Source organism: Mustela putorius, unplaced genomic scaffold (genome assembly GCF_011764305.1).
Source record: "Mustela putorius furo isolate JIRA1106 unplaced genomic scaffold, ASM1176430v1.1 tig00003869_pilon_pilon_pilon, whole genome shotgun sequence".
Classification (NCBI taxonomy): Eukaryota; Metazoa; Chordata; class Mammalia; order Carnivora; family Mustelidae; genus Mustela; species Mustela putorius.
This window is the reverse complement of record NW_025422021.1, coordinates 249079-275263: the sequence shown is the minus strand read 5'-3', so window position 1 is coordinate 275263 and position 26185 is coordinate 249079. Positions and strand designations below refer to the sequence as shown.

The 26185-nt window shown below is 36.3% G+C and overlaps 1 pseudogene; it reads left to right on the top strand.

Moving 5' to 3' along the window:
* Positions 1-7919: 7919 nt before the first annotated feature.
* LOC101694570 lies at positions 7920-25260 on the top strand (annotated as a pseudogene).
* The last annotated feature ends 925 nt before the right edge of the window (positions 25261-26185 follow it).

The window sequence follows — 26185 nt, the reverse complement described above, 5'->3', positions numbered from 1 at the left end:
AATTCATAAGAATACAAAATAACAAACGTTAAAGCTTTTGTAATCATCATTAATTATTATACTTCTAACATGAGAAACAATACTGCAGTCATAAATGTCTTAAATCCATGCAAAACCATAATTGTTATAAGAAATAAAAAGTACCAGATATGTTCATCTTTTCCTGTCAACAAATGTATAATCAATTAGAATGTTATAATACTACAAAATAAATAGTAAAACAGCCAATTTTTTCTTGATAGTGCATGACAAGAATGATTTATAAAAACTATGTTTAAGTGAAAGGATTCCCAAAAATGATAAATGTGCTTTTCATTTCTCAGTAAATCACAATGTACAGTATTTAAACTGTTAGTGCTCAAACTGGGCATCTTCCACAAAGAAAAAGGCACTCTTCCTCCTAAGTCTGATTTGGAAAAGAAATTTCTGCAGATCAGAAATTGGACTTGAGTCAATATCAACACTTCTTTGACCCCAGTGACTCTGAAAGGCTATCGAAGAGAGTTTTCTCTCCTCCTTGCTTAGGCAACACATTCTTAGTGATTTTTGCTGACAGCAAAGCCTAAGCCTAAATCCAGAGGGAAAACAAAATAGTGATTTTAAAAGTCTCACTGTTCCCAAACTTTGGTACTTAGCCCCAATCAAGGTGAGCTTTCAAATTATGTCTGGTCTCCTTATTTCTACCTAAATTATCACCGTTTTACAAAAACATTGTTAGAATTGAAATCTCAATTAAGTGAATAAGTAAAGATCTGAGATAAAAAACTAGTAAAAAATTTCTAAAGTGAGAAAGTGTGTAATTTTCAAAAGACAGAAACAACGACTACAGAGTTAGAACCTAGAGAATAGGGAAGATTGTGATATAAAATGAAATCAGAGATAGGCTGAGCTAGACCATGCAGTGGTCTGTCGGCCATGGATTTTACTTCAGATGATACTAGAAGTCTTTGGGGGGATCTTTAAGAAGGAAGAGATGTGGGATTGGGAGGGAGACAAGCCATAAGTGACTCTTAATCTCACAAAACAAACTGAGGGTTGCTGGGGGGAGGGGGTTTGGGAGAAGGGGGTGGGATTATGGACATTGGGGAGGGTATGTGCTTTGGTGAGTGCTGTGAAGTGTGTAAACCTGGTGATTCATAGACCTGTACCCCTGGGGATAAAAATATATGTTTATAAAATATAAAAAATTATCAAAAAATAAAAGAAGGAAGAGATGTAATCTTATTACGGTTTTCAAAACCATAAAACAACCAGCTTAGTTAAAATTACAACTACTGATAATGGAAAATGTTGGCAAAGATATGAAGCAACTAGAATTCTCAGACACTGCTGGGGAGAATGTAAGGTGAATGTGAGCACTTTGGAAAAATATTTTATAGTGTCTGCTAAGTTTAACGTTTTCAGACAAGTCGTTCTTTGTCTCCCAGCCCCAAGCTTTCCTTCATATTCTACTCTTCTATTTTCCCTTTATTGAACCATGACAAATCTTGGTCAGAACTTTTTGTTAAATTTTTCCTGTTTTAAATCAATCCACTTCCCACAGTGATATGTCTGCCACAGCTTTGTTCCTACACCTACTAATAATATAATTTTTGAAGTTACATTTCATGTAAAATGGGAAACTTCCTAGTCATCATATTTCTAAGCACCTTAAGACTAAAAAGAAAGAAAAGGAAGCAAGATAAGAAATAAGGGAGGGAGAAAGAACAGAAAAGATTTCATTTTACTTCTAAGTGTATATTATTTTGTATCATAATATATGCTATGTACTATATATATGTCATATGCTATGTGTAAATGCTACGATATAAGAAAGAAGAGGTTAATTGTGGGCCTTAAATTTTAAATATTTCTTTCCAGTTCCTCAAGATATGATTTCTAGTATGGAACTGGATAAAACATGAGTTCTAGTATGGAACTGAATAAGTGTTAAGGCTTTATCCTGAAAATAGGTATTTTTTTTTATTATGTTATGTTAGTCACCATATGATGCATCATTAGTTTTTGATGTAATGTTCCATGATTCATTGTTTACATATAATATCCAGGATCGCTATGGTCTTCAAAAATTGTAAGCTCATAAGGAAGGGGCTGGGGGTGGGAAGGAAGTTACAGGGAAATACAGGATCTAGCCAGTTTTGTCAGGAATTGAGTATGTGCTGCCAACCTCTATCCTCATTTCCTTAGGGTGTCCCAGGTTCCTGAAACAAAAGGTTAAGAAGGGATGAGGGGAAGTTTGCAGAAGAGAGAAAAAAGTTACTTTAAAATCAAGCTTCCCTCAAGCATTCGTGCAGCCATTTTGATTTTTTTTAATTAAATTTATTTATTTTCAGCATAACAGTATTCATTATTTTTTCACCACACCCAGTGCTCCATGCAATTTGTGCCCTCTCTAATACCCACCACCTGGTACCCCAACCTCCCACCCCCCCGCCACTTCAAACCCCTCAGACTGTTTTTCAGAGTCCATAGTCTTTTTGTTCAACTTTATGCTTTTATGTTCAAGTTTGCTTCAGTTTTAGTTCTGAAGTTTATATCTGAACAGAAACGTTTATGAATCTGGGAAACTGATATTAGTGATTTGTAGTACATGTGCCAGATCTTTCCTTTCTAACAATCTGAGATCAGCTACCAGTTAAGACTTTGCTTTTCATCTTTTCTAAATAGCAACACTGCTATGTAAATATATTTTATAAACTTGACCTTTGCATAACAAGTTCAAGCAATCAAATTTTTGTATTTATTTTTGTGATTACCTAGATTTGACTCAGCATTTATTTTTGCTTTGTAATTTAGAGATAATCCGTAATAACCTTATAAATTCTGCTTCTTACATAATCATAGTTTGGAATGAATAATTTGAAGTGCTAGAAGCCCCAGAAGAGTCTAGCATTATTAATTAATTAGTAATTAGTTATTCTCTTAAATGCAGAAACATTCTTTTCTGCCATAACCAAATTTAGCTACATGATATTCTGAATCACTCTCACTGATGCCATTTCATAATAATTTGCTGCAACATTACCATGAGAAGTCAAGGGTTAGGAAATGAGAGGGTGCCTGAATGGTTCAATTGGGTAAGCATGTAACTCTTGATTTTGGCTCAGGTCATGATCTCAGGATAGTGTGACTGTGCCTGAGTTCCAGCTTTGCAGTGCTTGAGATTTTCTCTCTCCCTCGCCCCCTGGCCCTCCTCTGCTTATTAGCACAAGCGCACTTGCTCTCTCCCTCTCTAAATAAATAAATAAATAAGGAAATCAGTAAGAAATTTACTTGGTTACTACAAAAGATTTGGTTTTCCAATTGGTATCATCCAATCAGATGATTAAGAAATATCATTTTCTTGGCACCTAATACGTATTTGCTCCTGTTATCTCTGCCAGCTGGTGATCTGATGCTCTACGGTAATTTTCCAGAAGGGGAAGGAATTTTACAGCAGGAGTACTATCCATATACTTCTGTGGTGCCTACATAAGAAACCTGGAAGGTGACACACTTGCCTTTCAAAGTGAGGGTCAAATAGTTGTGAAAAATAAAATCTTTACTCATTTAAACATGGGACACACCAAATTGGGAGATTTCAAAAGCGTGTATTTTCTCATCTTCTGCATTTCACAGTAAAAATTGTTTTAATAGAATTCTTAAGCAAATAGAACGATTCTTTAATTTACACCAGTTTGAAGCATGCAGAAACCAGAAAAAAATGTTTTAAGACACTAATTATAAATCTCAGCTTGCAAAGTTGGAAAATGAAAAAAATAATATTTATCTAAGTGTGGTTTACATTCTTGGTTTGAAAGAAAACTTAATTTTTCTTATTAATTTTCAGTACCTTATATATAACAAATTTTTGTAATGCTTATCTTTTGTAAACAACTTTGAGTACAGCAGTATATAATTATTTTTAGTTAGATTTTCAATTTAAGATGTAATGCTATTTTTTAAAAGATTTTATTTATTTATTTGAGAGAGAAAAAACACAAGCAGGGTCAAGGGGCAGTGGGAGAGGGAGAAGTAGACTCCCTGTTGAGCAGGGAGCCCAACTCAGGGCTCAGTCCTAAGACCCTGGTATCATGACCTGAGCCCAAGTCAGATGTTTAACCAACTGAGCCACCCAGGTGTCCCAGGATTTAATACTATTTTTACTCTATCATTTAATAGTGAGTTACTAAACTGAAGTTATATTTATTAACTTAAAGAAAATGTTTTTTATTGAACTCATATTACTGATTTCTTTAGCTGATACTAATACTGAATATATTTCTTTAAAAAGATGTATTTATTTATTTGAGAGAAAGAGAGAGAGAGAGAGCACTCACACAAGCAGGTGGAGGGGTAAAGGAGAGGGAGGAGAGAATCCTCAAGCCGACTCCCCACTGAGCTCAGAGCCTGACACAGACCTCAATCCCAGGACCCTGAAATCATGACCTGAGCCAAAATCAACAGTAGACCACCAAACTCACTGAGCCACCCAGGTGCCCAAAACTGAATACATTTGGCGATTATTCTAAGTGTGCCTTCTGTACTTTCAGAAAGTGTTTTAATAGTAACAGTAAACACAGACTAGGTATATATTTCCATATTTGTCACTGGTATAAAATGTAATTTCACTCGGAAAATTAGTTCATACAAGTTAACTAAATATTACAGCTTAGAAACTTTTGCTTGAGAGTTCATATACAATCAAATTTATTTCATTTAATAATAAAATTGAGCCTATATTTGTTTGCTGGACATCAGCTCTGACCCATGGTTTTTCACTATGCTTTATATGAATTCTCTACTTGGGCCAGACAGTTTCATTCAAGAGGAACTGCTTTTAGCTGTAAGTCAGAGGAACCTGGAAAATAACTCTTTAAACTCACCAGGCTTTAGTGTCTCAGATAAAAGAATCTGGGGATGGTCAGTCTCGGGCTTTCTGGCAGCTGCAGGAAGGCATCAGGGACCCAGGCTACTTCCAGCTCTCTACTCCTGAATGTGGTCTTAATCCTCAGGGTCTAAGATTCTCGCTTGAGCTCCAACTGTCCTTTGACCTTCCAGGCAGTAGGAAAGGCATACTCCCTCTCTTTGAGACTTTCCAAAAGTCCTATGCAGTGACACAACACATCTGCTTGCATTTCACTGCCAACAACTTATTACTTAGATGAAACAGGTTTCAAAGTGGAGATAGAAAAGAGTTTTTATCTGGTTATATAGTTGCTCTGGTATAAAATTAAGGGTCATCAATTGAGATGGAGTAGGAGAATGAGTTTGGAGCAGGCAGCTAACAATCTTCTGCCATGTTTATATGTTCATCGTCATTTGAATAAACCAGATTTCCCTTTCTATATCTTTTTTTTTTAAGATTTTATTTATTCATTTGACAGTCAGAGATCACAAGTAGGCACAGAGGCAGGCAGAGAGAGAGGGGGGAAGCAGGCTCCCCGCTGAGCAGAGAGCCCAATGTGGGGCTCCATCTCCGACCGTGAGATCATGACCTGAGCCAAAGGCAGAGGCTTTAACCCACTGAGCCACCCAGGCGCCCCCCCTTTCTATATCTTGTTTCAGGAAACTTGCCTTTCCTAAAAAAGTCTTATTCCCTTCCCATACTACTCTTATTGAAGTTCTAGGCCTTCTTCAATGGCCGACGTTGTTTCTATTTCTTCCTGCTTTTCCCAGCTTCCCCAGAGCTCATTCAAAACTCAGATAGTATTATATTTTAGATCTATACTACCTACTTGGAACTTACAGTGAATTCAATCTCATTACTAATCTGTTTCTGTGTATGTGCTACATTCCCAACTGTTTTTGAGCTTCATGAGATCAGAGATCATGCCCTTTATATCTTTGTATCCTTGGGGCTTGGAGGATAGAAGATTATATCTGTCTTATTCCATGAGAGATTTGAACTTGCTTACATAAAACGTTGATAAAATGTCAATAAAATTTGGAGCACAGAAAGTATGAACTGAAATAGGAGAGGAGAGATGTACAAAATACAAAATAGGAAAAAGGAGATTGTAAGAATTTGTTTTAAAATTTTTAATATTGAGCTAGTATTTGACTCTACGATACATCCTTGACTAAGATACATATGCTATTCCAGGTAACCAAAGTGAATGAAAAGGGAAATATGGACAATTGTAAATTACCATTGAAAGGGGGATAATTTTTCAGTGGAAGCAAGTCCATTTCCTTTCGCTAAATTTTAAAAGAAATTATTCACTGCAGATTTTCAATGCAGGACTAAGAAATATAGTAGAGAATGTCTCTAGTAGCATTTGTATGCTAAATACAGTAATGGGTTTATGAGGCTGTTTCTTATAGCACCCATCGGTAAGGGCCATGTTATCAAACACAGTAATGAAGGTCATTTTAAAGAGAGTCAAGATTCAATATTAATTTTCTTATTGTTTGGAATATGATAAGAATAAAAATAATAATCAGAGCAATAAAATAATTAGAACAATGCATATCTTTCAAACTGTCATTAGTACATAACTCTCTATTAAGTTCATTTCTGAGTTAGGCCAGATGGTGGAGAGTTTAAGGGTGTAGACAGCCATGTATTAGACATGTGAAGCTGTGTGGGGAAATAGCAAAAGATAAAAGCACACAGGCTCAGCCTCTTACTGACTGTAGAACACTGGGTAAGTTACTTAAGTTCTCTTTGCTTTCATTTATCTATAAAATGAGAATACTCACATCAATGAGTTGATGAGAACATTATAACACTAGTACTAATAAGATTGTTAGAACGAGAGCTGGCACGTGTTAATTGCTATAAAAGTGATCACTTATTCATTTTAAGTAAATAGTAATGTTGAAATACTTACATAAAAATTGAGACAGTGGACCAGGGATTTTATTTAATGGCTGCCCACAAGTCATTCATTCAGTTCTTCCTGATTACAAAGAAAATGGCAAGAGCTAAAAATATGGATGAAACTTTTACTTTGTAATTCACAATTTTAGGATCATGTATTTTGTGTGTCTTTCTTTAAAATTTAAACCATGGAAGTCTTACCAAGTGGGAGAGAATGGAAAACAAAAGTGCAAATATCACTATTATTATACAACAAATCAAATTGTAGAAGAGATGATATAACGAGACAAAGAAAAGCTCAAGAAAATGGTATATAATCATCTATGAACTTTGGGATATTGGAGACTCATTTAGCCTTTTATTATTTCAATTTCTTCATCTAAAGTGAATGTGGAATTGTGAAGGAAAATGTCATGAGTTATAAGAAGGATAATCTCTCTCTATGTCATTGTTAAAATGAAAATCCTAGTAAAATGTGAGAACTGCTTATTAGTGGATCAAAGGTAATATGCAGTGATACTTCTGTATTACATTACAGCAAGAGAATGTGCTAACTACTGAGTTATACAATAAACTTACATTTAAAAACTAATATTTTAAAAATACATATATGCAATATATATCTTAAATATATATTTTTTAAAATAATATTATCATAGAAAATGTTTTAAATTCCAGCAGTAAAATTGATTTCTGAGAGTAGCAACAAAGCTTGAGCAATTTGCAGGTCTCCAGTGTAAAAGCAAATTATTGGGAAGAAAATCAGTTCCCTTATGCCAGCGGAATCTAAATCCACAACCTAGCAACAGCTCAACCTTATCTCATTATCCAGAAAATGTCCTTTTTAAAATTGACCTTTTTCTATGTTCACTTCCTAAGAAAAGCTAATTGTCATCTTTGTAAGACCTCATGATCATTCACAGATCACCATTTCTCTTATACCTGAGGCATGATCTGACTTCTATCGGAAAGATAATTACAGAATGCACCATAAGCTCCTAAAAGGCAGAGACAATTATTTTTATCTGTCCATGGATTCAGGAACTGACACTGTGCCTGACTTTCAGCAACTGCTCGGTAACTCTTTATTGTTGAAAGAATGTAAGTCTGCAAGATGTCTTCCCGGGCGTATTTAGGTGCTTTTAAGAAGGCCTTTTTGTACAAACAGGTAAGATGGAAGAAATGGGAAGAAAGAGCTTCCCCTAAAGAGAGTGAGAGAGAGATTCACCCAATAATCTTTCCTCTTCTCTTGGCCAAAGAGAACACTTGAGTAATGCAGCTCTGGAGGGATCTGGTAAGGGAGAAAGGTGAGAGAAGAAGGTTGTTTAAACCTCTTTTAATTTAAACAGCCGGCCTCCTTCTCATCAGCGTTGAAGGTTTGTTACCTTAAAGCCTAATGACTGTAACCCAATTTTTTTTTCATTTATTTATTTTCAGCATAACAGTATAATTATTTTTTCACCACACCCAGTGCTCCATGCAATCTGTGCCCTCTATAATACTCACCACCTGGTACCCCGACCTCCCACCCACCCCCGCCACTTCAAACCCCTCAGATTGTTTTTCAGAGTCCATAGTCTCTCATGATTCACCTCCCCTTCCAATTTACCCCAACCCCATTCTCTCTAACTCCCCATGTCCTCTATGCTTTTTGTTATGCTCCACAAATAAGTGAAACCATATGATAATTATTTAGATAAATATAGCAAAATACTAGCCCAGGACCTGCTAAGAAATTGTTTACTTCATTATAAAATCATTGCTAAACATTGATACAGTCCATATGGTATTTTAGAAGTGAATAACAAATCTTATATGTCACCACTGGAGGAGACAACTACATCCAGTCTTCACTCTGAAAACTGATAATTAAAAAAAAAAAAAAAAGATTTTAAATATCTAACTTGCCTTTTTGGAGGAAGTCTAACTCATGGCCATTTTTAAATTCTCAATGAAATACTGATTTAATCAAAGATCAAAAAATGTTAAAGCCTCCTGGGGTAAGGCTGGTCAGGAGCAGGCTCAGCCCACCCATTATTCCGTAGTTTGCTTGGCAATTACATGACAGCCTTTACAACACAGGGCTTCCTAAGCAAACTCTTGGAAGGGCAACCTGTCTTATGTGCCTTGTGGGAACTAATATAAAGTCAACACTGGTGAGGTATTCCTGCCAAAAATGCTTCATCTATACTTGAAATTTACTAAGAGGGTAGATCTTAAATTTTCTCAACACACACACATATACACACACAATAGTAACTATGTAGAGGTGATGAATATTGTTTAGTTTGATTGTGATGATCTTTCCACAGTGTATACATATACCAAAACATAAAACTGTACACCTTAAATATAAAATCTATATATGTCAAAGATATCCCAATAAAGTTATTTTTAAAAAATCTCATCTGAATCTCCTCAAGACTTTAGACCTAACTTCCAGCTTTATAGAAATAGAGGACATAGGAAAACTTACTGAATTGTGTCATAAGGAAGTCTTCTTTACTTTTAAATCCAAAATATATGATATTTCTCAAAGCAGTGCTTTCTCTTCAAAAAACCAATGTCTTGGGGAAAAACAAACATGGAGAGTTGTGACTAAACTAGGAATAGACTCTAGAGACATAACAACCAAACACAGTCCTTCAGTCTTAAGTATATCCTGGTTTGAAAATCATCTATGAAAGATACTTTGGAGACCCCTTAAGATATTTGTATATAAGTCAGGGCACCTGGGTGGCTCAGTGGGTTAAGCCTCTGCTCTTTGGCTCAGGTCACGATCTCAGGGTCCTGGGATCAAGCTCCGCATCGGGCTCTCTGCTCAGCAGGGAGCCTGCTTCCCCCTCTCTCTCTGTCTGCTTCTCTGCCTACTTGTGATCTCTCTCTCTCTGTCAAATAAGCAAATAAAATCTTAAAAAAAAAAGATATTTGTATATAAGTAAATAATATATGATATTAGGGTATAGTTATTTATTTTCTTAGTTATAATGGTATTGTAATTATGTGGAAGTTTGTTCTTATTTTTAAGAAATGCATGCTAGAATATTTAGTTAAGTGTGATGATTTCTGCAAGTTATTTTAATGGTTCAGTAAAAATATATTTTGCATATAAAGTTATATAAAAATTATATATGTAATGTGTATAAATATGTATAAAATTATATAAAATATATAAAAGTATTTTTATATATAAATTCTAATAATATATAAATCAAATAGATACAAAAACATATATACAAATATGCATACATAGTATTATTAGAGTGAGGAGAAGATATATACATCTGTAAAACATATAATGAAGTGCTTAAGAACACATCTTATGAGATGATTCTAATAAGATAATTGAAATTTGCATTCAGCACAATGTTAATTTCGTTTAGTGAAAGACACACCAATTCTGTAATACTTACACTGAACTACTTAAGAACACTTCTTATGAGATGTTTCTAGGAGCATCTGGGTGGCTTAGTTGTTAAGCCTATGCCTTTGGCTCAGGTCATGATCCCAGGGTCCTGGGGTCAAGCCACATTGGGCTCTGTGTCAGCAGGAAACCTGCTTCTCCCTCTCCTTCTTCCACTCCCCTTGCTTGAGTTCCCTTCCCCCCAACCTCTCTGCCAGATAAATAAATAAAATTTTTTAAAAATGTGTTTCAAAAAAGTTTCTCGTAAAACAGACTTAGCATAGTATTATTTAAGTAAGTGGAACACATTCCCATTTAACTTCATTGAATCCTGGTTAAGGATATACAGGTGCCTATTATGCTATTTCACCTTTTCTGTATGTTTGAAAGTCTTTTATAAATTACAGATAAAAGAAGCCAGAAAAAAGTAGAAACCCAGTGAGATAAACACTGTTGTTAGTAATAGCTATTTACTGATCACCTACTGTAACTAGAAACCATACCAGTTTCTGAACATACATTATTCATTTTTTAAAAATTGTGGTAAAATACTTTTTACAAAGTCTTTTCTTAAATTGTGGTAAAATGTACATAATATAAAATTTGCTATCTTAAATATTGTTATGTGTACAGTTCAGTGGCATTAAGTACATTCATGTTCCTAAGCTGCCATTACCACCATCCATCTACAGAATTCTTTTCATTTAACAAAACTGAATCTCTATACCTATTAAACAAGAACTTCTTCCTTTCCCTTTCCCCAAGCCCTTGACAGTCACCTTTCTACTTTTTGTATGAATTTGACTACTCTAGATAACTCATAAAGTGGAATGATAAGAGTATTTGTCTTTTTGTGACCAACTAATTTCACTCAGTGAAATATCCTTAAGATTCATCCACATTGTAGCACGGGTCAAAATTTCCTTCTTTTTTAAAGCTGAATAATATTCCTGTGTGTGTGTGTGTGTATGTGTGTGTGTGTCCCAAATTTTATTTATTTATCTATTCATCCATTGATGGATACTTATTTTTGCCTTTTGGCAACTACAAATAATGCTACTATAAGTATGAGTGTACAAATTATCTCTTCAGGATCCTGCTTTTGGATATATACACAGCAGTGTAATTACTGAATCCAATGAGAGTTCTAATTTACATTTTTTGAGGAACTATCATACTTTTTTTTTCATAACAGATACACTATTTTACATTCCCACAATCAGACACAAGGATTCCAATTTTTCCATATTCTTACCAACATCTTTTATTCTATGGATTTTTTTTCTTATACTAGCCATCCTAATGAGTATGAGACGACATCAGTTGTTTTGTGGTTTGGGTTTGAATTTCAGTAGTGATTAGTGCTGTTGAGCATCTTTTCATCTGTCTATTGGTAATTTGTATATCTTTGAAAAATTCTCTATTCAAGTACTTTTCTCATTTTTAATTGAGTTTTCTGTCTTATTGTTGTGTTGTAAGTGTTCTGTATATATTCTGGTTATTAATCTTCTATCAGGTATATTATTTGCAACATTTTCTCCCATCCATGGGTTATTTTGTCCCACTATAGACTATGAAGTTTAAAGTTTTTAATTTTGATATAGTTTATCTTTTCTTTTTTTTGCAACCTGATTTATTTTTCATATCACTCTGAAAGATTGGTATTATAGCCAAATTTTATACATGAATAAACTAAATCTTGGGGGAAACAAATAACTTGGCCAAGTCTACCAACTCCTACAAGGTGAAGCTGAGTTTCAGCTTCAGTTCTGTGTGTCACCATTCTGCAATAAGAGTTCTGTTATTTATGTTGTTACAAAATTAAGAATTAATTAAAATAAACTTTCTGTCCCATCCTGAATGTGCAGATTTGTCAGTTAACATAGAGTCTGGTTAAATTAAGAGACTCTCTTCCCCAAATGTAGAGCTTGGACAGCCAAATGTCTCATGTATTATCTTTGACATGGAAGTACTTAGAATCAGTAAAAGATAAATAGTCATATTGTCTGGCGTACTGTCATTTTGTGGAATAACTAAGACAAGACTTGAAGGGGTCAAACGTTATGATAGGGATTGTCTGAATATGACAACAGGTCCATTGTGTAAGATAGTCTCAAAATTACACTCAACAATCTACAGAATTGCTAGAGAGTTTGATGTTCACCTTCTCAGTAAATAAGAATGAGGAATAATTTAATTAAAATAAAAGTATCTTGCACAGAGACCATAAAAAAGAAAAAAACTTTTTTTTTTTTTTTTTGCCTAATTTTCTGAACCATCTAGAAGGAGCCTAAGGTCATAAGCTAACCTAAGTCATGAATACCTCATAACAAAGCATAACCTGGATCGATTTTCTTCTGAACCCCTGCCCGTTCTTTGGAATAAAAGAGAAAGCAAGTTTAAGGATCCTCTTTTATAGTCTGTATATCTGTCAAGCTTATCTGAGCTTCTTATGATTTTATTCTGATTATAGGAGACTTAAACACTTCCAACATATCAAAAAGACAATACTGTCTGATTTCAAAAAGAAAAGTCTACATTTACAGGTTTAAATGAGTGTAGTTTGCATATTGGAATCTGACAAGATCTATTTTAAAATATACATGAACTTTGACCAGCAGGCTTACTTTTCATAAGCTTATTATTTACAACAAAGAAACCAGGGGGGTTGTAAACAATCTTAATGCTCATCAATAAAGGAACACTTGATCTGTGCATTTATACAATAGAAATTATGCTGCAATTTTAAAAATAAATTAGATCTTTATGTATATAATTAAAGAAATGATATTTCTTTTCAGGGAAAACAGCAAATTATGCAAATGTATATATTTTTATATATACATTATATATTTGTATATATTTTACATTATATATACAAATACAATATATACATTATATATTTGTATATATATTATACATTATATATTTGTATTTATTTTTATTGTGAGCTCAGAAAGGAAGTGTAGACAGTGGCATGTTAACATGGGTTATTTTAGGACTGGAGGAAGAGTTGAAGGAAATATGATCAGTGTCTTTAACTCTCCTATTACCATTTTTTGCATCAACAAAGTACTACTTTGTAATGTTGTATATAATAAAAAACAAAATGAAACATAAAATTCTGTTCAGACCTCAAAGTACAATTACTAAGATCAAATTCTAGGCAATGGAATTAATTCACTTTCCTTTTCCTAAAAGTTAATCACAAAAAGGGAATTTTTTAATTTTAATATTTTTATTTATTTGTTTGTTTACTTTGAATGAACTAAATAACCTGAAAACTGTTTTGTGAGATCATGGACACTTAATCCTAACTTGATTGGCATATAAGGGGGAAACAGGGAACCTAATGTATATTAAAATAAGCATCCTACTATGGATTTAATAAATGCTTTTTCATTGGCTCATCTGTAAAATGAGATAGAATTCCCTTAGAATAGTGCCAGACACCTAGTGAATTTTCAGTAAATGAGTTAGGCACATTGCTATAGGATTGAGTTACTGCCCTCCAGGAGAGCTTAGTGAAAAAAAAAAAAAATCTTAGTGAAGTAAGGAGACAAACTTCTAAAAATTAGTCAGTAACTTAGCTAATGAAAATGCCTCTGCAAAGGATCACAAACATTTTTAATTGTCCCTTAAGTGACATAGTTAGTAGTAGCATGGAGGTCAGGTAAGGACTGTCAGTGTAGATAGTTACTTAGAATGTCATTCTGGCCTAAGTCTGAAAGGAGAGCAAATGTGAGAAGAAAAGGATGACTGTTTCCTTTCATACCTGGATACAAGCATATGGTATATTCAAAAAAGTTGAGATGAGAGACTTCTTGGGAAGATGACAGAGTAGAAAGATCCTAAGCTCACCTTGTCCCACTGTTACCACTAGATAATCTCCACATCAGTGTAAACAATCTAGGAAAAATGACTCCAAAACAGGCAGAACAAACTCTCCACAGCTAAATGTAGAGAAGAGCCACACTGGAGAGGGTAGGAAGGGCGGAGACATCATCTAAAGCCAAACTGACACATACAACTATCTACAGAAAGGAAGGACATGGTGGGCACAAAGAAAAGAAAGAAACAACCCCCTAAACCAGGTATCCTAGGCATGGGGAAGATGAATCCCCATAACATTTGGCTTTAAAAACCAGAAAGGCCTAAGTTGGTTAGTTTTTGTAATCAGTGGGTATTAACACCTAAAACTTTAACAAATCAGCAGACTCAGTTCTGGGACAGCTAGGAGAGTGAGAGAAAATCAAGTCCCTGCCCTTAAGGAGGCAGCATAACAAATAGCCCTACTGAGATAAAGCATAGAAGCAGCAATTTGAAAAATATTTGGGGTATATGGGAAGGAGATGTATTTACTAATCTCAGAGCATGTGCTGGAGGGACAGAATTACTTGGGAGATTTCTCCAAGAACAAAAGAGATGTCAGGTGCTATTTCTTGTCTCTGCTTCCCAGCCAACATACCCAGACACCTGCAGAAACCAGTGCAGTACCTACACTCTCTACTTAGCTTCCTAATTGTGTGCCTCCAACCATACATTCTTCTAGGGACCTACTCCCTCCAATCCAGCAGCCCTCACCTAGGATTTTCTCAGGTGGCTGCAGGTCCCCTCCTGTGAACCTTGCTGGCACAATATGTCTTGCTGTGTGTTTCCTACAGACTCCTACAGCCCCCTTGATATGTCCTTGGCTGAAGCTCTTCCAAAACAGTGCCACAAGCCTGGCAGTGTCAACAGGGGCCAACATCACTCCAAAGTGACTCTTGACCCAGGGAGAAGGGAAGATAACCACACATTCCAGTCTGATTGCAGACCCAGCAGTGGGTTGGGACAGACATCTAGTCTGACTGTGGGTCTTGCCCACCAATGAAAGCTTCTCAAAGGACAACACCAGGAAAGCACCTGAAGTTTGGTGCTACTGCATCTATGGCAAATGCCTGGTCTGACTCAACTCAAGCCCAAGGCAGTACCATACTGGCCCAGTAACAGCACAGGGACAAAACCCTGCCCACAAGAAACAAAGAGAGCCATTTCAGACAACTGGTCTGAAGGCAAAAACACCTGAACCACAACAGTAGGGCACATACAACACATATAGGACATACTCATGAAACACCAATCTCTGGTGAACAGGTAACATTGCACTGTGCAGGGCACTACAGAACTTCTTCCTCATAAGGCCAGAGCTTTTAAGAGAAGGAGACATACCTGAGTTTCTTAACTTATATAAACATTCACAGAGAGACAAAATGAGGAGGTAGAGGAATATGTCCCAACTGAAATAACAGGACAAAATCACAGCAAGAGAACTATGAAAGACTTCACTGAGACCCTTAACAAAGAGACATAAAATATAAAAAATAATTAATCAAGCTGAATAACTCAATAACTGAAGTTAGTAATACACAGAGGAAATAAATTATAGACTAAAAGAAGCAGAAGAATGGATTAGCAACCTGGAAGAGAAAATAATGGAAAATAATCAAGCTGAACAGGAGAGAGAAAAAAAACAATAAATGAAAATAGATTAAAGGAACAAGGGAACTTCAGCAACACCATCAAGCATACTTACATTTGCATTATAAGGATCCCAGAAGTGGAGGAGAGAGAAAAGTGGGCAGAACATTTATTGAAAAAAAAATAGCTGAAAATCTCCTGAATCTTGGGATGTACACGGAAATCTAGATCTAGAAGGCACAGAGAGCACCCAATAAAATCAACCCAAGGAGGTCCATACCAAGACAAATAGTAATTCAAATGGCAAGAAGTAGTGATTGAGAATTGTAAAAGCAGTAAGAGAAAATACATACAAGGGAAACCCCATAAGGCTATTAGCTGATTTTTTAGCAGAAACCAGAATGCACTGGCATGATATATTCAAAGTGCTGAAAGAAAAATAACCTGCAACCAAGAATACTCTATCCAGTAAAACTATCATTCAGAATAAAAAGTGAAATAGAGTGTCCCCAAACAAACAAAAGTTACAGAAATTCATGACCACTAAACCAGCCCTATAAGAAATGTTAAAAGGGACTCTGAGTGGAAAGGAAAGACCATAATTGGGAGTAAAAAAAGTAAAAAGCACAAAAACAGTAACATTAAGTATATCTACAAAAATCAGTCAAGGTATTTACAAAAGGATGTAAAATATGGGGAGAGGAATAAGTAATGGATGCAAACTTTAGCCCTAACCATCAATTAATATAGACTGTTGTATGCACAAGATGTTGTATGTAAACCAGTGGTAACCACAAATCAGAAAACAGGTAATTGAGATGCAAAAAATAAACAAAAGGAATCCAAGTATATCACTAAAGAAAGCCAGCAAACTATGAGGGATGAGAGCAAGAGAAGCAAGGAATAAAGAAGAACTCAAAAACAATCACAAGATAAGTAACAAAATGGCAATAAATACATACCTATCAATAATTACTTTGAATGTAATTGGACTAAATGCTCCAACCAAAAGACATGGGATGACATAAAAATAAAAAAACAAGACCTATCTATATACTGTCTCTAAAAGATTCCAACCTAATGACACATGCAGACTGAAAGTGAAAGGATGGAAAAACATTTATAATGTAAACAGAAGTGAAAAGAAAGCTGGAATAGAAATACTTATATCAGACGAAATAAACTTTAAAACAAAGACTATAATGAGACAAAGAAGCATACTACATAGTCATAAAGAGAACAATCCAGGGGTGCCTGGGTGGCTCCGTGGGTTGAGGCCTCTGCCTTCAGCTCAGGTCATGATCCCGGGGTCCTGGGATCGAGTCCTGCATTGGGCTCTCTGCTCAGCAGGGAGCCTGCTTTCCCTTCTCTCTCTGCCTGCCTCTCTACCTACTTGTGATCTCTGTCTGCCAAATAAATAAATAAAATCTTAAGAAAAAGAGAGAGAGAGAGAACAATCCAACAAGAATATATAACAGTTGTAAATATTTAGACACTTAACCTGCATCCAAATATATGAAGGAGCTATTAGCAACACAACAGAAGTAACTGATAGTAATACACTAATAGTAGGGGACTTGAACATTTCAATTACATCAGCAATTAAAAAAATCACTCATCATCAAAGAAATGCAAATCAAAACCATGATGAGATATCACCTCACATCAGTCAGAATGGCTAAAGTAAAAAACACAAGAAACAAGTGTTGGTGAGGATGTGGAGAGAAAGGAATCCTCATGCTCTGTTGGTGGGAATGCAAACTGGTACAGACATTGTGGAAAATAGGGAGGTTCCTCAAAATTTAAAAATAGAATTTCCACATGATCCAGTAGTCACACTACTAAGTACTTACCGAAGAATATGAAACATTAATTCGAAAAGATATATGTACTCTTATAGCTATAGCAACATTATTTACAACAGCCAACTTATGGGAGTAATCCAGATTTCTATCAATAGATGAAAAGAAGTGGTATATATTCATTGGACTATTGCTCAGCCATAAAAAAAAAAAAATCTTGCTGTTTACAGCAACATGGATAAATTTAAAGGGTATCAAGCTAAGTGAAATAGAGAAAGACAAATATGATATGATTTCACTCATGTGGAATTTAAAAAACAAAACAAATGAACCAAGATAAAGAAGCAAACAAAAAAACAGATGCTTAACTATAAAGAACAAACCAGTGGTTACCAGAGGGAGGGTGGTTGGGGGATGGGTGGAAAAGATAAAGGGGATTATGAATACACTTTTCATGACAATCCCTGAGTAATACATAGAATTGTTGAATCACTATATTGTATACCTGAAAGTAATATAACACTGTAATGTTAACTCTGTGGAATTCAAATGAAATTTTTTAAAATTTGGAAAGAGTTTTTAATTACTTTCATATAAATTTTTATAATAAATTGATATAAATGTATAATTAAGATAAAAAAAGATGACTTTGGGCATTAATTCCATGAGAAGAGCAAGTAATGAGGAAATGTCTGGCAAACCTTTTTATTCCTACTGATGCCATCAGCACTTTATTTCATTAATGGCTGACTATAAGCAATATGATTTTATTGCTTCACTATATCTCCCCAAATCCCTCATGGATTAAATTGTGTTACTCAAAAATGTATGTTGACATCCTAACCCTCAGTACTTAAAATTTTCTAACTATAATTTTAAAGCAAGCTCTTCAATTGCTCCAGGTAAAACCAGAAATGACAATGAGGAAATATTGAATGATGTATCAAAGCAAATAGGTTTTTTATGTAATAGTTTTAAGTTGTTTAGCCTAATAGTAAATAAAGCAAATTACCCGATTGTTCCTACCACTCAAACCCAAAGTTCACACCCCAAGATTTTAATCTGCAGGCTTTCCTAGTGGCAAGGATCCAATTGTCTAGTTAGATGGACTTTTTAAAAATCAAAAATATAAAACAAAGAACTAGGCAGGAATCTTCAAAGTTATGTCAGTTGGCATGAAAATGTGAGTATTCTCTTAAAAATGATATGAAAATTAGTCTATATCATTTAGAGAAAAGCTACTGAGTGCCTGCTACATGCTTTTTACCACGTAAGATATAGTTGGTCATTAATATATAGTTCCTGCCTCCAAAGAACTCATGTCTAACAAAGGGGACAGATGCAGCACCAAATAATAACATAGTAAAAGTGAAATTTTCAAATAACATTGAAAGTACTACAGAAATAGGAAAGTTTGCAGGGGTCTGGAACACTGAGGAATGATCAAGAATGAGTTGAATACATGGACAAAAGAAATGAGAGGATGCCATCTTGGCAGAGGAATAGCTTGTAATAATGCAGATGTGTTCGTCAGGGAAGATAGCATTCCTGTCTCCCAGTCTCTGTGGAAAAATTGGAAACTAACTTTAAGGGATGCCTTGCTCCAAGTTGTAAAACTTCCTCCTGTCTTGAAGATATGAGAAAGTTTACTTTTTCGTTGGATTAGGCCAGTTAACAGATACAGTGGGTATATGATTTCTGCCCCCATCCCAGTTCTTACAAATTCTCAAGCCTTCTGTTTCATTGAAGTTGAATTCAAACTCTTTTCCTTATTACCATAGTCTTGAGGAAAAGTCTTCTTTGCCTATTTAACTTGCAATTTTAATTTGACATTAATGACATCAAAAACTAGTAATGTATTCCTGCTCTGCTATGTTCCCAATCAGTGGTGGTATTTGCCTTCATCATGCAATGTTTCAGAGCAGGCATTTAAAAATCACCCATGAAGTGTTCCACAAAATGCGTATATAAGATAACAGATTATGGTGATGATTTTTGTCTACAGAAAAAGCCAAAATTGAAATTATCTAAAGCTTAGGATTCAACGTTAACAATAGAATTGGATTAAGATTCCAAGTAAGAGATTCTTGAGTACCATTAAATCCTTTAACATGTGATTGCCTGATTAGAAAACAAAGATGTTAAGTGATCCAGAATGGAAAGTTGATTGTTGCTACTTTCTCTTTTAGTTAGAAAGGCAACTTCAGAGAACTTGCAAGGAGCCAGAAGGAGTTGCCAAAGAGAATACAGCAGTGTTAGATTTGGAGAGACTTCATTTGAATTGTAGCTTCACCACTGATGATCTGTTTGACTTTGGGCAAATTGCTTCCTTGTCTTTAAAAAGAAATTAAGAATACTCTCTTAGCTGGGATATTGTGAGTTGTGTGTGAAAAAAATGTGTATTAGAGAGGAAAACGGTAGCTTTTACTCTTCTTAAGCCACTGATGTGTTAGGTGGCTATGCAGTGCTTACCATCTAAAAGGACATCAATAGGGTGTGCCAGGGTGGAGTCAGACTTCTCCAGAGTGAACTCATCCCTCAGCACCTCCCTGCCCAGCTAGAGGGATGGGAGTCTTGTGCCAGTATCCTGTTGGTGGTTGTAGTATCAGCCCACCTTTTAGCAGGGAGCCGGTTGAGCCACCTGTCTAGCTGCACCAAGTATTGGTTCTCATCTCTTTTCACCCAGGAGAACACGTTTCTTAAACCCTCTTGAGCCAAGGAGGAGAGCTTAGCCCAATCATTAACTATACAAACAGAACAGATTCAATCTACTTGGAATGGTGAAATGAGAAAGGCTTTGCCCTTTTAGTTAGTTCTATAAAAATACAAAATACTTAAAACAAAATCAAATAGATGGGAGGTCTATTCAACTTAATTTTTTGAAAAACTATAGAAAATAAATTCTAAACTTTTAAACTTAAACAGATAATACAACAATCTTTTAACTTAAGAGGTGGATATGACGGTGATAGGAATTGCATTTCAGATCTAACTCTTATATATAACCCATTTAATCCTTAATATCTGGTGAAAATCACCTGGGAAGTAATGATATCTTCCAAGAAATCTCGTCAAGCTACATAGCAATAAGTTATCCTGATGAAAACCAGATTCATATCAACATGGCCAATAGGACATCCCATTTAAAATTAATGGTGTAGTGGAACAGAGTAGAGAGCCCAGATACGGACCCTCAACTCTAGTCAAATAATCTTCGACAAAGCAGGCAAAAATATACAGTGGAAAAAAGACAGTCTCTTCAATAAATGGTGCTGGGAAAATTGGGCAGCTATACATAGAAGAAAGAAACACAACCATTCTCTTACACCGTACACAAAGATAAACTCAAAATGGATAAAAGACCTCAATGTGAGACAGCAATCCATCAGATTCATAGCCGAGAACATAGGCAGTAACCTCTTCTCTATGAGCCACAGCAACTTCTTTCAAGATATGTCTCCAAAGGCAAAGGAAACAAAAGTGAAAATGAACTTTTGGGACTTCATCAAGATCAAAAGCTTCTGCACAGCAAAGGAAATAGTCAAGAAAACAAAGAGGCAACCCACGGAATGGGAGAAGATATTTGCAAATGACAGTACAGACAAAAGGTTGATATCCAGAATCTATAAAGAACTTCTTAAACTCAACACACACAAAAAAGATAACCATGTCAAAAAATGGGCAGAAGTCATGAACAGACACTTCTCCAATGAAGACATACAAATGGCTATCAGACACATGAAAAAGTGTTCATCATCACTAGCCATCAGGGAGATTCAAATTAAAACCACATTGAGATACCACTTTACACCAGTTAGAATGGCCAAAATTAGCAAGACAGGAAACAACATGTGTTGGAGAGGATGTGGAGAAAGGGGAGCCTTCTTACACTGTTGGTGAAAATGCAAGTTGGTACAGCCAATTTGGAGAACAGTGTGGAGATTCCTTAAGAAATTAAAAGTAGAGCTTCACTATGACCCTGCAATTGCATTACGGGGTATTTACCCCAAAGATACAGACGTAGTGAAAAGAAGAGCCATATGTACCCCAATGCTCATAGCAGCAATGGCCACAGTCACCAAAAGTGGAAAGAACCAAGATGCCCTTCAACAGACGAATGGATAAGGAAGATGTGGTCCATATACACTTTGGAGTATTTTGCCTCCATCAGAAAGGATGAATACCCAACTTTTGTATCAACATGGATGGGACTGGAAGAGATTATGCTGAGTGAAATAAATCAGGCAGAGAGAGTCAATTATCATATGGTTTCACTTATTTGTGGAACATAACGAATAACATGGGGAGATGGAGAGAAGGGAGTTGAGGGAAATTGGAGGGGGAGATGAACCGTGAGAGACTATGGACTCTGAAAAACAATCTGAGGGTTTTGAAAGGGAGGAGGGGTGGGAGGTTGGGGAGCCTGGTGGTGGGTTTTATGGAGGGCACATATTGCATGGAGCACTGGGTGTGGTGCATAAACAATGAATTCTGTTACACTGAAAAGAAATGTAAAAAAAATTTTTTAATTTAATTTAAAAAAATTAATCGTGTGTTATGTTTATGAAATGTGGTTTAGGAGTCTCTTCCCTGTTGGGTTAACTTTTATTCTTTTTTTTTTTTAAGAGAGAGGGAGAGGGCAAGAGAGCAAAGGGGGAGGAGGAGAGGCAGAGAAAGAGACAGAAAGAGAATCTTAAGTAGGCTCTACACCAAGCACAGAGCCCAACACAGGACTTGATCTCACGACCCTATGATCATGACTATCATGACTTGAGCCAAAATCAAGAGTCAGATGCTTAACCAACTGAGCCACCTAGGTGCCCCTGGTTAATTTTTATTTTTCAATGTTCTTAATCTTAGAAATTTTCCATTAAAATTTGCCTATAAAGCTTAGATATAGTGGTCATATACATGAGTCAAATTGCAGAATTCACTTAGAAACCATTTAAGTTTGAACATTTTTATTTCCTAATTCAAAAAGCAATTCAGAATTCCATATTAGTTGATAACATATAACTTTCTTTAAGGCAACATTCATCCATTTTCTTAATCTTACACCTTTTGATTTCCACCCACATGACTTAGCTTTTGTCATGGTAAAATAGATAATAACACAAGGTTAACAAGGAGAGCAACATCTGTGCTGATTATTCAAAGAAGCACAATATTTCTCATCTTTGTACACTTGTTGGAAGCAGAAATCATTTTTCTCTTTGTTTCCATAGATACAGTACATCTGGTTATTAATCAGAATGATAGACCATAAATTACAGATCCAGTTAAATATCATTTGTCCTTACCTAATACTCCAAACATTTTCTTATTTCTTAATTGGTTCCATTTTTTATACTGTATATGATTTTGAAGGCCAGTTTGATTTAAATTTAAATATATTTCAGATATATATAGAAACAATGGTCTAACTATGCTTAACAATAAATAAAACATGATCAAAGAAAGATGCTATACAGATTGTATGAAATAATGTGTCCCTGTTTCTAAGAAGACAGGCAGAAAGACAATGTTTTCTTTAGCCCTCTGTTGAAATCACTTCAGGTTCTCTGTGCATCTTTCTCCCACAAATTATGATCTATTCACTTTCAGTTTTCCTCCTCAGTATAAAAATCTAGAATGTTTAAAGACAATATATATTTTATAAACTCCACAACTGAGTGGCAGTTATTTTATGGAAAGTAGAAAGAACTTAAGGTAACACAAAAGAGCAATAACTGGAGGGAATAAGAAGAGAATTATACATACACTGGGGAGCACATCTAAACGTGAGCATTTTGACCTCCTTTACTCATCCACCACACACTACACACCAGTAACACCAGAAGACTGGCTTCCGTTGCTCTCCATGACCTTGGCTCTGAACCACTATCCTTGGACCTCACTTTGAACTGCTTCCAAATATCCCAGTTATTTACATTTTGCTACTCATTTTTTCCCACTACTTTCCCCTAAAGATAATTTAGGGGAAAGTATAATCTGTTACAAATAAATACAGTGTTATTTACACCAGAGTTTCTCAGTCTTGACACTATTGATATTTTGAATCACATAACCCTTGGTTATGGGGGCACCAACCCTCCTGCACTATACAATTTTTAGCAGCATCTCTGGCTTATACCCACTAGGTCTCCTAACACCACTCATCCCAAATCTTATCAATCAAAATGTCTCCAGATACTGCCAGATATTCACTGGTAGGCAAAGTCAATCATCCCTATTTGAAAACCACTGGTTCACATTAACATTTACTTATTTATGCATTGATCCATTCAATAAAAGTCTATCAGATGCATGCTTTGTGTCAAGTATTGAACTACAACTGTTAAGACGGATGTAGTATTTGCCCTCTCCTATCCTGAGTCTAGTTATAAGTATGAACAAGTAAACTGTCAATTACAATTTAGTATATAAAATATTATCACACGGGGCGCCTGGGTGGCTCAGTGGGTTAAAGCCTCTGCCTTCAGGTCAAGTCATGATCCCAGGGTCCTGAGATTGAGCCCTGTATTGGGCTCTCTGCTCAGCAGGGAGCCTGCTTCCCTCTCTCTCTCTGCCTGACTGTCAGCCTACCTGTGATCTCTGTCTGTCAAATAAATAAATAAATAAATAAATAAATAAAACCTTAAAAAATAAAATAAAATATTATCACAGAGGTAGGAACAAAGTGCTACTGGAGCATAAAGAACAAAATATTGCTTCTCTGCTCCTCCCTTTCGACAGACAGCTGCATCTTCTGGTGCTGTGACAGCTGCATCCCCAAGACACAATGGGAAGGTCAGAGTGAATAGGTTTGGCCATATTGGTCACCTGGTTACCAGGACTGCTTTTAACTCTGGCAAAGTAGATCTTGTCACCATCAATGACCCTTTCATTGACCTCAGCTACATGGTCCTGTATGATTCCACCCATGGCAAATTCCATAGAATAGTCAAGGATGAGAACAGGAAACTTGTCAACAATGGAAAGTTCATCTCCGTCTTCTAGGAGCAAGATCCCATGAACATCAAACGGGGGATAATGCTGGTGCTGAATATGTTATAGAGTCCACTGAAGTCTTCACCACCATGGAGAAGGCTGGGGCTCATCTGAAGGTTGGGGCCAAGAGGGTCATCATCTCTGCTCCTTCTGCTGATGCCCCCATGTTCCTGATACATATAAACCATGAGAAGTATGACAGCTCCCTCAAGACTGTCAGCAATTCCTCCTGTACCACCAACTGCTTGGATCCTCTGGCCATGGTCATCCATGACAACTTTGGCATCATGGAAGGACTCAGAACCCCTGTCCATGCCATCACTGCCACCCAGAAGAACATGGACAGAGTTGTGGGAAGCTGTGGCATGACAGTCAAGGAGCTGCCCAGAACATTATCCCTACTTCTTCTTGGCACTGCCAAGGCTGTAGGCAAGGTCATCCCTGAGCTGAATGGGAAGCTCACTGGCATCGCCTTCCATGTCTCCACCTGCAACATGTCTGTAATGGATCTGACCTGCCACACACACAGGATCTGACCTGTACAAAGCTTCCAAATACAATGACATGAAGAAGGTGGTGAAGCAGACAAAAAGGACCCCCTCAAATACATCCTGGGGTATACTGAGGACCAAGTTGTCTCCTGCAATGTTAACAGTGACACCCACTCTCCCACCTTCAATGCCAGGTCTGGCATTGCTCTCAGTGACCACTTTGTCAAGCTCATTTCCTTGTATGACAATGAATTTGGCTACAGCAACTGGATGGTGGGCCTAATGGTCCACATGGCCTCCAAGGAGTAAGAGCCCCTTAGACCACCAATCCCAGTGAGAGCAAGAGGAAGAGAGAAGCCCTCAGCTGCTGGGGAGTGCCTGCTCCAACTTATCCCCAAAACACAGAATCTCCTAACCTCCACCATTTCCACCCCAGACCTCCTGAAAAATGGGAGGGTCTTCGGGAGTCCTACGTTGTCATGTCCCATCAGTAAAGTATACTGTACCCAGCCAAAAAGAAAGAAAGAAAGGAAGGAAGGAAGGAAGGAAGGAAGGAAGGAAGGAAGGCAGACAGACAAAGGGAGGGAGGGAGGAAAAGAAAAAAGAAAAGAAAAGAAAATATTACTAAGGCACCTGACCAAGTTGGCCAGGATGAAGGTTGGGGGAGTCCAGCTTTTCACAAAGAAAGAGGTACTTAAGCTGATACATGGAAATTAGTTCAGTGAAAATTTTAAAAAGACAGAGTGTTCTAGGTGAAGAGAACAATGATGTGAAAGCATGTAGTTGAGAAAGCAGGTCAGCATTACTGAGGTATTGAGAACTGTAAGCAAGGACCAAGTCATATGAGGTCTTATATTTCATTTAAAGGAGTTTTGACCTTATCCTAAGGACGGGGTGAGCTATGCTCTTGCTCTTCAGGGCAGTGACTCTGACTGGCTGACTTTTGTAACTTCAGATAAATGTCCTTCCAATTTAAATCAGTCTTGAGTATATGTACACCAGCGCAAAACTGCTCCAAGTCCTTTACTCTTTTATCAGGAACAAAACAAACCATCTATCTTCCCAGTCTATCTATTAAAAAATGTGAAATTGGAGCACCTGGGTGGCCCAGAGGGTTAAGCCTCTGCCTTCAGCTCAGGTCATGGTCTCAGGGGCCTGGGATCGTGCTCCACATTCAGGCTCTCCGCTCAATGGGGAGCCTGCTTCCCCCTCTCTCTCTACCTGCCTCTCTGCC